General features: G+C 33.6%; 1 long non-coding RNA gene and 1 pseudogene across 1 annotated transcript in view; one reads left to right on the top strand and one right to left on the bottom strand.

Moving 5' to 3' along the window:
• LOC137640715 (zwei Ig domain protein zig-8-like) overlaps nt 1–3,832 on the bottom strand; it is a 6,102-nt pseudogene extending 2,270 nt beyond the window's left edge.
• LOC137640716 (uncharacterized) overlaps nt 1–12,500 on the top strand; it is a 604,412-nt gene that overhangs the window by 557,776 nt on the left and 34,136 nt on the right. The gene's annotated exons all lie outside the window — the stretch shown is intronic.

Here is a 12,500-nt window from a genome sequence, read left to right as displayed (position 1 = left end):
TTTATGGGCAACCTACTACAGATGAAAGAGAGAGAATAATTTAATTTCTGGTTAGTCCACAGAGAGAGAGAGAGAGGAGAGAGAGAGAGAGAGAGGAGAGAGAGAGAGAGAGAGAGGAGAGAGAGAGAGAGAGGAGAGAGAGAAGAGAGAGAGAGATGGGAATAAATTAATTTCCTGGTATCCTACTAACATACAAGAGAGAGAGAGAGAGAGAGAGGAGAGAGAGAGAGAGAGAGAGAGAGAGAGAGAGAGATTGAGAGAGAGAGAGAAAAGAATAATTTTGATTTATGGGCAACCTACTACAGATGAAAGAGAGAGAATAATTTAATTTCTGGTTTGTCCACAGAGAGAGAGAGAGAGAGAGAGAGAGAGAGAGAGAGAGAGAGAGAGAGAGAGAGAGAGAGAGATAATCAAATTACCTAATATTCCTCAGTGAAGGAATGACTATCACAAAGCATCATGAGATCCCAACATCCACTTATGATGTCCTCCGTCATCTGTAACTGTGTAGAGTACACAGTACACTGAGATTACACGTACCTTGTTATTGTGGTACCAGAAGATCTCTGTCGGTGAATCGGGATTGTGGTTGATAATACAAGTGAGGTTGATGGTCGACCCTCTGTCGACGTATCGTTCCGGTGAGCCAATGATCCTTGCTGTTGGCACTGCAACAAAAGATAGTAGATTTATAGACAGTTTTTTTTTACTGAGGCGCATTTGCACCAACTTGCAGGGGTGCACTTTTAGCACGGAAAACTTTCCTACTTGCTGATTGGTTACTGACTCGCAGGGGTGCCCTTTTAGCACGGGAAAGTTTCCTACTTGCTAATTAGTTACTGACTCGCAGGGGTGCCCTTTTAGCACGGGAAAGTTTCCTACTAGCTGATTGGTTACTGACTCCCAGGGGTGCCCTTTTAGCACGGAAAACTTTCCTACTAGCTGATTGGTTACTGACTCGCAGGGATGCCCTTTTAGTACGGAAAAGTTTTTCACTCGCTGGTTGGTTGTACAAAATATTTTTAACCAATCAGCTCGTACAAAACTTTTCCGAGCTAAAAGGGCCCCTGCGAGTCACTGCAAATGTGCTTCAATATAAAAAAATTGAGTATAGATTGTTGCCAAGGTGATCTTAAGAGGATAACGTTGAGACAAATGCGCATCGTCTTAGGAAAATAGGTGATGATATAGTATTCTTGCTGGAACAAAAAATATTAGATCAAAATTGTTGCTAAAGTGATCTTAAGAGGATAATGTTGAGACAAAATTAGATGATAATACTGTATAGAATTATTGCAGGGATAAGCATGTGGAAAAATATTCATAAGCTCACTAAAATTAAAATAATTATATGACTCAATTTACTAATATTCCTTGTTTCTTAGCTTATTTGTTTATTTATTTATTTATAGATACACAAAAATATTACTTTTCTGTTATCAGAAAATGATACCGTTCCGGCAAAGATGCAATTTCTTCGAAAAATAAAACATAGTATAGTATCATTGAATGAAAACCAGTATTCCGTTATGCATTATTCATACACTCGCCAAATACAATTCCCTGAATTGTGCATGTGCAGTCTAATAACCTGCTTTGTTTCTTTGCTTGTTAGTTTGATTATAAGTACACAAAACAGGTAACATTAAATCTAATATCATTGTCATCAAGAGAAGATATTTTCAATTATTGATTCCTTATCGCACCTTTACTTTGCGGCGAGTAACCAGAAAGCTAATGGAGCTGGTCGACTGGGCTAAACACAAGAACTCACCGCGCAGTAAGGGTGTGGCTGGTTTCACTTCCCCTGAGGGAGTTGTACCAAGAATTCCTGTGTCCAGCTGTACCTTTTACCACTTACCAAAGACAGAAAGGTAAACTGGAAACGTTATAGGATCCGTTGGATGTGTGTTCACTTGGCACTCGTATCGGCCGGAATCCCTTGGCTGGACCGACTTGATCTTCAGAATCCAAGAATGGGCGTTGGTGTCCGGAGAGTGGATGACCTCGAACCGGTCGTCGGCTGTGTACGTGTATTGAGCCACTGTCAAGATGTGGAGGTCAGCATCTCGGATCCATGATACCTGGGACCGATAGAAATCACATGTATTATTATTATTATTATTATTATTATTATTATTACTTGCTAAGCTACAACCCTAGTTGGAAAAGCAGGATGCTATAAGCCTAGGGGCCCCAACAGAGAAAATAGCCCAGTGAGGAAGGGGAACAATAACAAAATTAAAATAGATATTTCCTATATAAACTATAAAAAAAAATAACAAAACAAGAGGAAGAAAAATTAAATAGAATAGTGTGCCCGAGTGTACCCTCAAGAAAGAGAACTCTAGGCCAAGACAGTAAAAGACCATGGTACAGAGGCTATGGCATTACCCAAGACTAGAGAACAATGGTTTGATTTTGGAGTGTCCTTCTCCTAGAAGAGCTGCTTACCATAGCTAGAAAATCTCTTCTACCCTTACCAAGGGGAAAGTAACCACCGAACAATTTCAGTGCAGTAGTTAACCCTTTGGGTGAAGAAGAATTGTTTGATAATGTCAGTGTTGTCAGGTGTATTCATGTATGTGTCATGGTGAGAAACGCTTGAAAACGTCCATATCTTTTTTTTATATATTAGTGTCTATATATTAAGGCGATAAATTACGTTGAGTAATGAAATCATAAGATGACTTGGAATAGAACGATCTAATTGTATCATTTGAATTATGTAAAAAAATCACTTCTAAGGCATCGATCCAAAAAAGAAATTAAGATGCGATCCTATATTCGATACCATGGCACACTAAACTAGTCTTTTTAATTGGTTTATAATAAAGAAAGGAATACTATTCAAAATAGTAACCAGAAGCCATGTAAAGAATTTGCCTGGAAAATTTAGTTATTCAAAATACTTGCATAAAAGATTATTGATATTTTCAACGGGTTAATTAATGATAAGCTACTGAAATTAGATTAAAAATCGTAACTGGAAACTATTTTCTTAAAAATATTATTTCAAATTATCTAGAAGAAATCACAAAGAAAGTCTTTTTGATTGGCTTATATAGTAGAAGTAAATGGTATTACATTCAAAACACTGATGAGAAAAAAAAGATAGAAACATTTGATAAGTGAATTCGAGAACTCATACAAATTCAAGATATCACAAAGCCTTAATCAGAAAAAAGATGAAAACATTTCCTTAGTGTCACTGAGAACCCACAAAAATTCAAGATATCAAAAATACTGATCATAAAAATATAACATTTCCTTAGTGACACTGAGAACCCACAAAAATTCAAGATATCATAAAAATGCTGATCAGAAATATATAGAAAAAAATTTCTTATTGACACTGGAAACCAACACAAAATCAAACAAATAAAGAACCAAAACTACACATGATGTCCTTGAAGACTTCCTGACCCTTGTGGCCAAGCAATGGCTATTGCACTTTTGAAGCCCGTAGGTTCTGCAAACAGCTCACAAAAACTAACTGGTAAACAACTGAAACTGTACAGCAGTGTCATTACTGTGATTGATAGGGCATCCATGGCAGCGACGGCATCCCAAGACATATCATCTTACCGTTTTATTGCCGATGTTGTGAACAATGCAATGCAGATAGGCGTTGTCGTCCTTGAGAGCGGTGACATTCTGAGGTGGTGAAGAGTCAAAAGTAGGCCCTTGATAGTTAGGCTCCCACGGCACGTGACGTCTACCCCCATGTGGATTGTGTGTTGGTATGTAGACGGGATCGCGGTGGGATAAGGGCATCCCTCCCATCCCGTTCCGATAGTGGCCGTTATGGAGGAATCTGCTCCACGTGAGGGAACCTGGGGAATAGAAAGGGCAATTATTATTATTATTATTATTATTATTATTATTATTATTATTATTATTATTATTATTATTATTTACTAAGCTACAACCGTAGCTGGAAGAGCAGAATGCTATAAGCTCGATGGTTCCAACTAGGAAAATAGCCCAGTGAGAAAAGGAAATAAGGAAACGACAAGAAAATTAATTAACAATTAAGATAGAAATTTTTAAGAACAGTAACAACATTAAAATAAATATTTCCTATATAAACTATAAAAACTTAAAAAAAAACAAGAGGAAGGGAAATAAAATAGAATAATGTCCCCGAGTGTACCCTCAAGCAAGATAACTCTATCCCAAGACAGTGGAAGACCATGGTACAGAGGCTATGGCACTACCCAAGACTAGAGAACAATGAAGTGTCCTTCTCCGAGAAGAGCTGCCTACCATAGCTCAAGAGTCTCTTCTACCCTTACTAAGAGGAAAGTAGCGCCACTGAACAATTACATTCCTGTAATCAACCTCTTGAGAGAAGAATTGTTTGGTAATCTCAGTGTTGTCAGGTGTATGAGGACGGAGGAGAATATGTAAGGAATAGGCTAATGTATTCGGTGTATGTGTAGGCAAAGGGAAAATTCGTAATCATTATGCAAAAAATAGTAAAAAAAAAAAAAAAAAAAGTATATTTTGTACTGTACTGATACACTAAACTCATATATGATGTGAAGCCATATTACCTAGTACCTTTCAAGTTAGTAAACAATTGTGGGCTGTCCACACACTACAGAAGTCAGAGATAAACTGATCATGTAGATTATAGCTTTAGGCAGTGAAGCACTCCTTTTTGAACTTGTCAGAACAGGTATATTTCTTGCTTGCTATTGAAGATAACTTTTGGCTAGAGTTTTAATGGATGCTATCCCAATGCTAGAAGATGCGTTAAGTAAATCAAGTGACTCACTGATATTGAATGTTATTCAAGAGCGAGACTTGCCGATATTTTACCAGAAGTTTCCTTGGAGGGAAATCCTCCCACCAAGCAGTAACCCCCTCCTACTCCACTTCCGCCTCACTTATCTCCCTCACTCCAGCCACCACTCTTTTCAAATGTAAAGTGCTAGCTAATCTGTCGATATATCTTTATTTATTGTGAATTATAAATTTTTGGATAATTTATGACGTTAAGGGTTATAATTTTAACTAGCCTTTGAAAGTGAGTGTACTGTATATGTGTATTTATGGATGTGTGGAGCGTATCGTGGGGATTTCCTTCATTTCCTATGGGAAAATTTTTTACCGGATACGAGCATTTTGATTTGCGAGCATGCTTCCAGGACGAATTATACTCGTAAACCGAGGTATTACTATATATATATATATATATATATATATATATATATATATATATATATATATATATATATGTGTGTGTGTGTGTGCGTGTATGTGCATATGTGTGTGTGTGACTATGCTTATTTATCTGTTTGTGCATTTTTATAGTTATGTTAGGAAGTATCTGAAGCAGGATAATGATATATTCACTTAAATATCTTGAATTGATGTGAAACTACAATACATTACTTTGAATAGTGGCGCTTAATCATTCAGGTAAATGTTACATGAATCGAGAAGCAGAGAAAAATAGTATTCGAACATCAGTTAGAAATGCTACTAAAATATTATTCTGTTGCTGAATAAATATTGAAAATATGCTGGAATATTTTATATATTGTGCTATTTCTTAGTAAAATATTTATTTTTTAGACTTATTATGTCTGCTAAAAAAAGGACATAAAAATCAAAATGCAAATCTCATTTTAGATCTCAGTTTGGATAAGTTCTTGTGTCATTGTTATTTTTTTAAATTTCATGTCTTTTATAAAGGAAACCAAAAGTCAAAATGCAATTTTAATTTGGACTCCAGTTTGGCTAATTTTCTGTGTTCTATTGTTATTTTTTAAAAACCATATGTCTTTTGAAAAAGAACTCAAAAGTCTCAAAATGCAATTCTTAAATTGGACATCAGTTTGAGTGACTTTTTTATTTTTCAAACTTTTTATATCTTTTAGATCAGAACCCAAAAGTCAAAATGCAATTCTTAATTTGGTCATCAGTTTAGATAAGCAGTCTTGCATCTAACAAAGCATCACCGCACTGGAAATATATGTTTAACATCAATGTCCATTACGATAAGGACATTACTTAGGAGTTGTCAGAACGAGATGAGCCCATTAGCATGCTAAAGCCTCTTACTGTAAAGTCGAATGCCAGCCAATTAGTGAGAAAAGGTAATGCGACTTAGAGAATTTGCATATTGCCATTAGCAAGTTGACGCACGTGGTATGTAATGACAATAATTTATAAGCGTAGTATATACTTGTTGGTTTTCACGCGTCTAGTCAAAGAAAGATGAACAGTAATGGTATTTGTGATCAAAGTAGAGAGAAATGGTTTTAATCGTACTGGTGAAGTCGCCGGAGTTACACCGACGATAGTTTTTTTATAGTTTATGTATAAAAGATCTTATTTAATGTTACTGTCTTAAAATATTTTATTTTGATTATTTATTACTTCTTTTGTAGCTTATCTATTTCCTTATTTCCTTTCCTCACTGGGGTATTTTTCCCTGTTGGACCCCTTGGGCTTATAGCATCTTGCTTTTTAAACTAGGGTTGTAGCTTGGCTTTCAATAATAATAATCGAAACTCATCTTCCGAAATACGACTAAATGCCTAATTGATATGACTTCAACAATATATTTTTTATGAAAAATAAAGGCTTTGTTTTCTTTGATATTTAGAGACAGTGGAATTTGCTCGTTTTTTTTTTCCTTTTTCCTTTTTTTAAATCATAATTTGAGTGAAATAAAAGCACCCAGCGATATCGTATTGTTTTAAAGCATCATTAGGTACAATTTCTGTCTCTAGGAGATACTTTTAAATAACAGGAAAAAACGTTCGAAATATTCTACTTTTATTCCAGTCCCTGCTTTTCATAATGTCATGAAAAGCCTTGCGAGATATGTTAGATATCGATTTAATTTTAAAAAAAAAATTGACAAACTTTTTTGAAGAGTCAAAAGGAATTTCATATACAGCAAAGAGTAATTTCCCATATCTTATGCGTAATAATTTCCCATATCTTATGCGTAATTCAACAAAATGTATTTACATCTCATATGTTCGCTTTTGATTAAATGTGTAATTTTCCTTTAATGTGTGGGGGAAATGAGACGCTTCATAACTATTTAAGCAGTCGTATTCAAAATACTAATTACTGCACATCAATTATAACAAATTGACAAATTGTCCCACAAACACCTTAGACTTTCTAACTACCAACTCCCCTAGGTATGATGTTACAAAGACATTAGATCTACTAACGTTTTCCCGATTTAAAGTCCCACTTATACATTTTACAATGTGATTAACATGTATTTAAATAATTTACCGTTTAATCCTCCCTTCAGAATGTGTACAAACCCAACAGGGGACAATAATCTTTATGTAAAAAATATTTTTTTTTCTATTTCCACGAAACGAATGAATTATGATTGATTGTAGAAATTGGCTTCGTTCGTAAGAATATTTTACAATGGGTAAAATTCCAAATAAAATAGTAACTTATAATAGTTTCAAAACACTTTTTCTAATGTTTGCTTAACTATGTACTATGACACTCAAAAATAAGTATCAGGAAATGGCGTTAAATGTCACTACTGTACATTTATCCATTTATCCTAATGTCTCATCCTCTTCCTCTTTCCCTTCCTCTTCCGCCTCCCCCTTTTTCTTTCCTCTTCCTTTTCCTCCCTCTTCCTCCTTCCACCTCCTCCTCCTATTCCATCTTTTCCTCCTCCTCCTCGTCTTCCTTTCTCTTTCCTCCCATACCTCCTCCTCTTTCCTTTCCTTCTCTTCCTTCCTCTTTCCTCTTATCCTCTTTTTCCCTTCCTCATTCCTCCTCCTCCTCCTCCTCCACCTCTCTTCCCTCCTCCTCCACCTCCTCTTCCCTTATCCTCCACCTCCTCTTCTTCCTCCTCCTTTTTCTTTTCCCTCTCCCTCTTCCACCTCCTCTTATCTCTTTCGGCACTGTTTGTTTTATCTGAATATTCGAAACTGGGTCACGGTGGCTTCCAATTACCGATTGGCGTTTCCCATCGCCGCAGAAATGCCACTCGCCATTACAGCATTAGGCAGGGCCGGCTCACACACACACACACACACACACACACACACACACACACACACACACAAATTCTTTTTACCCCAGGCTAGTTGGGTCGTTCATTGCAGGGTATATAACCTGGCTGCTCTACCTGGAGGAAAGAACCTATTTCTTCTGTTATCGGTACGGCTTAGTTGAATATATTAGCATATTAGCATAGGTCCTTTTTTTTTTAAATTATATCTTGCAGTTTTCCTAGTCTTTTATTTCTTACTCTTCTCATTTTATCTCAATTTCAAAGGTTCTAAATTAGGGTCTCTCTCTCTCTCTCTCTCTCTCCTCTCTCTCTCTCTCTCTCTCTCTCTCTCTCTCTCTCTCTCTCTCATAGGGATATTAAATGCATGAAAGCTTAAAATTCTTATCTGATAATTCCAAACGTTTGGAATTAGATGCTCTCTCTCTCTCTCTCTCTCTCTCTCCTCTCTCTCTCTCTCTCTCTCTCTCTCTCTCTCTCTCTCTCTCTTTCTCACACACACGAACGCTTTACAAGGCCTTAATTCTTCCATCGTGTAAGCTCCTTAACATTTTTATACCTTAGTTAACGGCGCACATAAAAGAACAGATAAGAAGAGGGAATTTTCCTCCTCGCTGATTTTCAGGATTTAGACAAAAGTCGAGGCGACGCATTCATAATTAAATATCACAATCATTCCTGAACTTATCTTGCTTAAAACGATGTTTTTTGTATGAGCATATATGTATATATATATATATATATATATATATATATATATATATATATATATATATATTCACATAGCCTATATATGTATGTATATACACGTACATGTATATATGTATATATATATATATATATATATATATATATATATATATATATATATATATATCTATATAGTACATATATATATATATATATATATATATATATATGTATATATATATATTCACATATATAATATATACGTATATATTCATATATATAATATATGTATATGTAGTTAAATAGTCATTTCTATGTGTGTATATATATATATACAGTATATATATATATATATTTATTTATATGTTTGTATATATATTTATTTATTCATATGTATATATATACATACACACACACACACATATATATATATATATATATATATATATATATATAAATATATATACATACTGTGTATATACAGTATATATAATGTTTGTGCATCTACATACACCCATCGTTGAGTCTAGAGAGATTAATACTATTGCCCTAGGTAGAGAAAAATACAGCAAATATATTTTCTCCCCATTTAATGGAATGTGTCTGTAAATGCCTTTCATTTTATTTTCGATGAAAGCAAGCGTTAATTCCCTGACTACATTGCGTTGAAAGAATTTTTAATTTTTATCCAGATTTTTATCGATGTCTATCAATTTCAATAGTTTTTTTGGGGTAACTATCGATCCAGATGACATTGTTATTCAGAGCCAATATTCATTGGAATAAAAATATCAAAAAGTATTTTAGTTTAAAAAAAAAATTTATTTCAACAAACATTTTTTCTTTTTTTTTTTACAAAACTAGGAAAAACTTACATTAATCCCCATAAAGAAAACTATGTGCGTTTTTTAATATTTATACATCAGAACAACAGAGAAATGTAGAATGAAAAAAAATCGTGATTCAATATACAGTATGAATAGTTTATTTATCTTCAATGTTTATTTTAGATTCATGTTGAAAAATTTGAATGAAAGATTATACTTCCTGGTAGCGTAGATATTGTCAGTCCATGAATATTGCTACGATAAGTACTTGTGAATTTTCCTTAAAAGATATTTAATTAGTATTCTTAATGTTGGCTACTAGAACATAGAAAAATTACATTAGAATATGGGATCGTTTGCGATTTGCATCGTATAAGTCCCTTGTTCAAGTAACGTTGACAACCATTGCCTGGTCTACCCTGGTCTTGCCTGGGTGGTGAGTGGAGATTGGTTGGAGCTGATTCAATGGGTACATGTTGAAGGTCTTGGACAATAAACACGTAGACACAGGAGTCTCTGGCATACCTCACTCGGGAGAAGTGCACCCTGTCACACCCTTACTTCCAGGCGAGTAACCAAACAGATAGGAGATGGCACAGGTGGTGGGCGGGGCTAAGTGCAGGAACTCACAGTACTAAAAGGGTGTGGTTGTGTGCACCTCCACAGAGCGAGGTGTACCAGGAATTCCTGTGTCCTACTGTACATCCGGGTAATAATTTATTTCTTGCTTCTACCACCCAGGAGTGACCTATGACCTTTTTAAGAAGGCTATGTTGGGAGTTGTATGAATAAATTCTTAAGTGAGATAGGCCCTCTTAAGCAGATCTAGGTTAAATATATCACATATCAATGAAATCGGCATTCCATAAAAGATGAAAATGACACCAGGATATTATCGAAACGGAATTTTAAGTCAGAATTAGAAAACGAGTTAGAATTTACTGTACGGTCAACGACGTGTCTGAATAATTGGGTTAAAATTCTCTACATTCCACCATGAAGCGAGGAAGGAGAAGTTTAATGGTATACCGATACTCGTGCACGAAATTGATCAAGGCATTATATGGTGTTGCATGCATAAACACTACAAATAGCAAGCTACCAACTTGTTGCCATTATTGAATACACCGTAGTTTGATTATTATTATTATTATTATTATTATTATTATTATTATTATTATTATTATTATTACTAGCGAAGCTATAAGGCTAGTTGGAAAAGCAAGATGCTATAAGCCCAAGGTTCCAACAGGGAAAATCGCCCAGTGAGGAAGGGATATAGTGAAAAAAATTCTTAGTTATATCAGGGTAAATTTTATTATTATTATTATTATCATTATTACTAGCTAAGCTATAAGGCTAGTTGGAAAAGCAAGATGCTATAAGCCCAAGGGTTCCAACAGGGAAAATAGCCCAGTGAGGAAAGGATATAGTGAAAAAAATTCTTAGTTATATCGGGGTAAATTTTATTATTATTATTATTATTATTATTATTAGCTCAGCTACGACCCTAGTTGGAAAAACAGAATGCTATAAGCCCAAAGACTCCTATAGGGAAAATAGCCAGTGAGGAAAGGAAATAAGGAAACAAATAGAATAGTGTCCCTGCGTGTACCCTCAAACAAGAGAACACTAACTCAAGACAGTGGAAGACCATGATACAGAGGCCATGGCACTACCCAAGATGAGAGAACAATATAATCTGTAACGATAACAATAAAATATGCAACTAAGGATGTTGATCATTTCTCATTTTAGAAAGTCTGACTCAAGTATGGTTATTGTAATTAACATATAAGAAATTTACGTTTCATTTGTAGCTCCAAAATTAACTAATATTTGTTCATGGATTCTTTTTACGATGTAATCATATCGATATTTTCATTAAATTACACTAGGAATGGTTTGTCAAAACCTAATTATCATTATTATTATTATTATTATTATTATTATTATTACTTGCTAAGCTACAACCCGAAATTGGAAAAGCAGGATTCTTTAAGCCCAGGGGTCCAACAGGGAACGTAGCCCAGTGAGGAAAGGAAACAAGGAAAAAAATATTTTAAGAACAATAAGAAATTATTAAATAAAGTGAATAAAAAGCTAATAATCATATAAATATTTCTTAAAAAGCTCAATGAAAAAAGAAATCTCAACAGAAAATTTGCTCTATGACATTTTTCTATTAAGATGAATATTTAGATTTATTTTTGACTCGTTGAATTATTTTTTTTTCTAATTCATTATTCATTAATTTTATATTTCATCGTGAAATTGTAATGGGCATTCGAATCAGATAATAAATAAATAATTTTTTATGTGTTTATATTAAAATAACATAAACATTGAATAATGAAGCCGGAGTTATTACTATTCTATCCCTGGAGTGTTAAGTCACGTTATCCAAATGCACTTCAGCAGTTTTATATATATATATATATATATATATATATATATATATATATATATACATATGTATATTGTATTTAGTATAATTTTTTATTCTTTTTTCTTTTATATACGTACATACAGACATATGCAGACATGCTTGCGTACGCGCACGTACACATATATGTATATATATATATATATATATATATATATATATATATATATATACATATATATGTATATATATATATATATATGTGTGTGTGTGTGTGTGTGTATAAATGTAAATATATATATATATATATATATATATATATATATATATATATATATATATATATATATATATATATGTATATATATATACACATACATACATACATACATACATACATACATACATACTTACATACATATAAACATATGTAAATTTATGTATAAATATAAGATATATATGTGTGTGTATATATATAAATAGATAGATAGATAAATAGATAGATATTCTAAAGAACCATATGTAATTATCTTAGATATACAAACCCCCAATAAGAAAAAAAAAATCGTACATGAAG

This window comes from Palaemon carinicauda, chromosome 5 (genome assembly GCF_036898095.1).
Source record: "Palaemon carinicauda isolate YSFRI2023 chromosome 5, ASM3689809v2, whole genome shotgun sequence".
NCBI classification, from domain to species: domain Eukaryota; kingdom Metazoa; phylum Arthropoda; class Malacostraca; order Decapoda; family Palaemonidae; genus Palaemon; species Palaemon carinicauda.
Note: the sequence above shows the minus strand (reverse complement) of the source record. Positions and strands in the feature narration are given on the sequence as shown.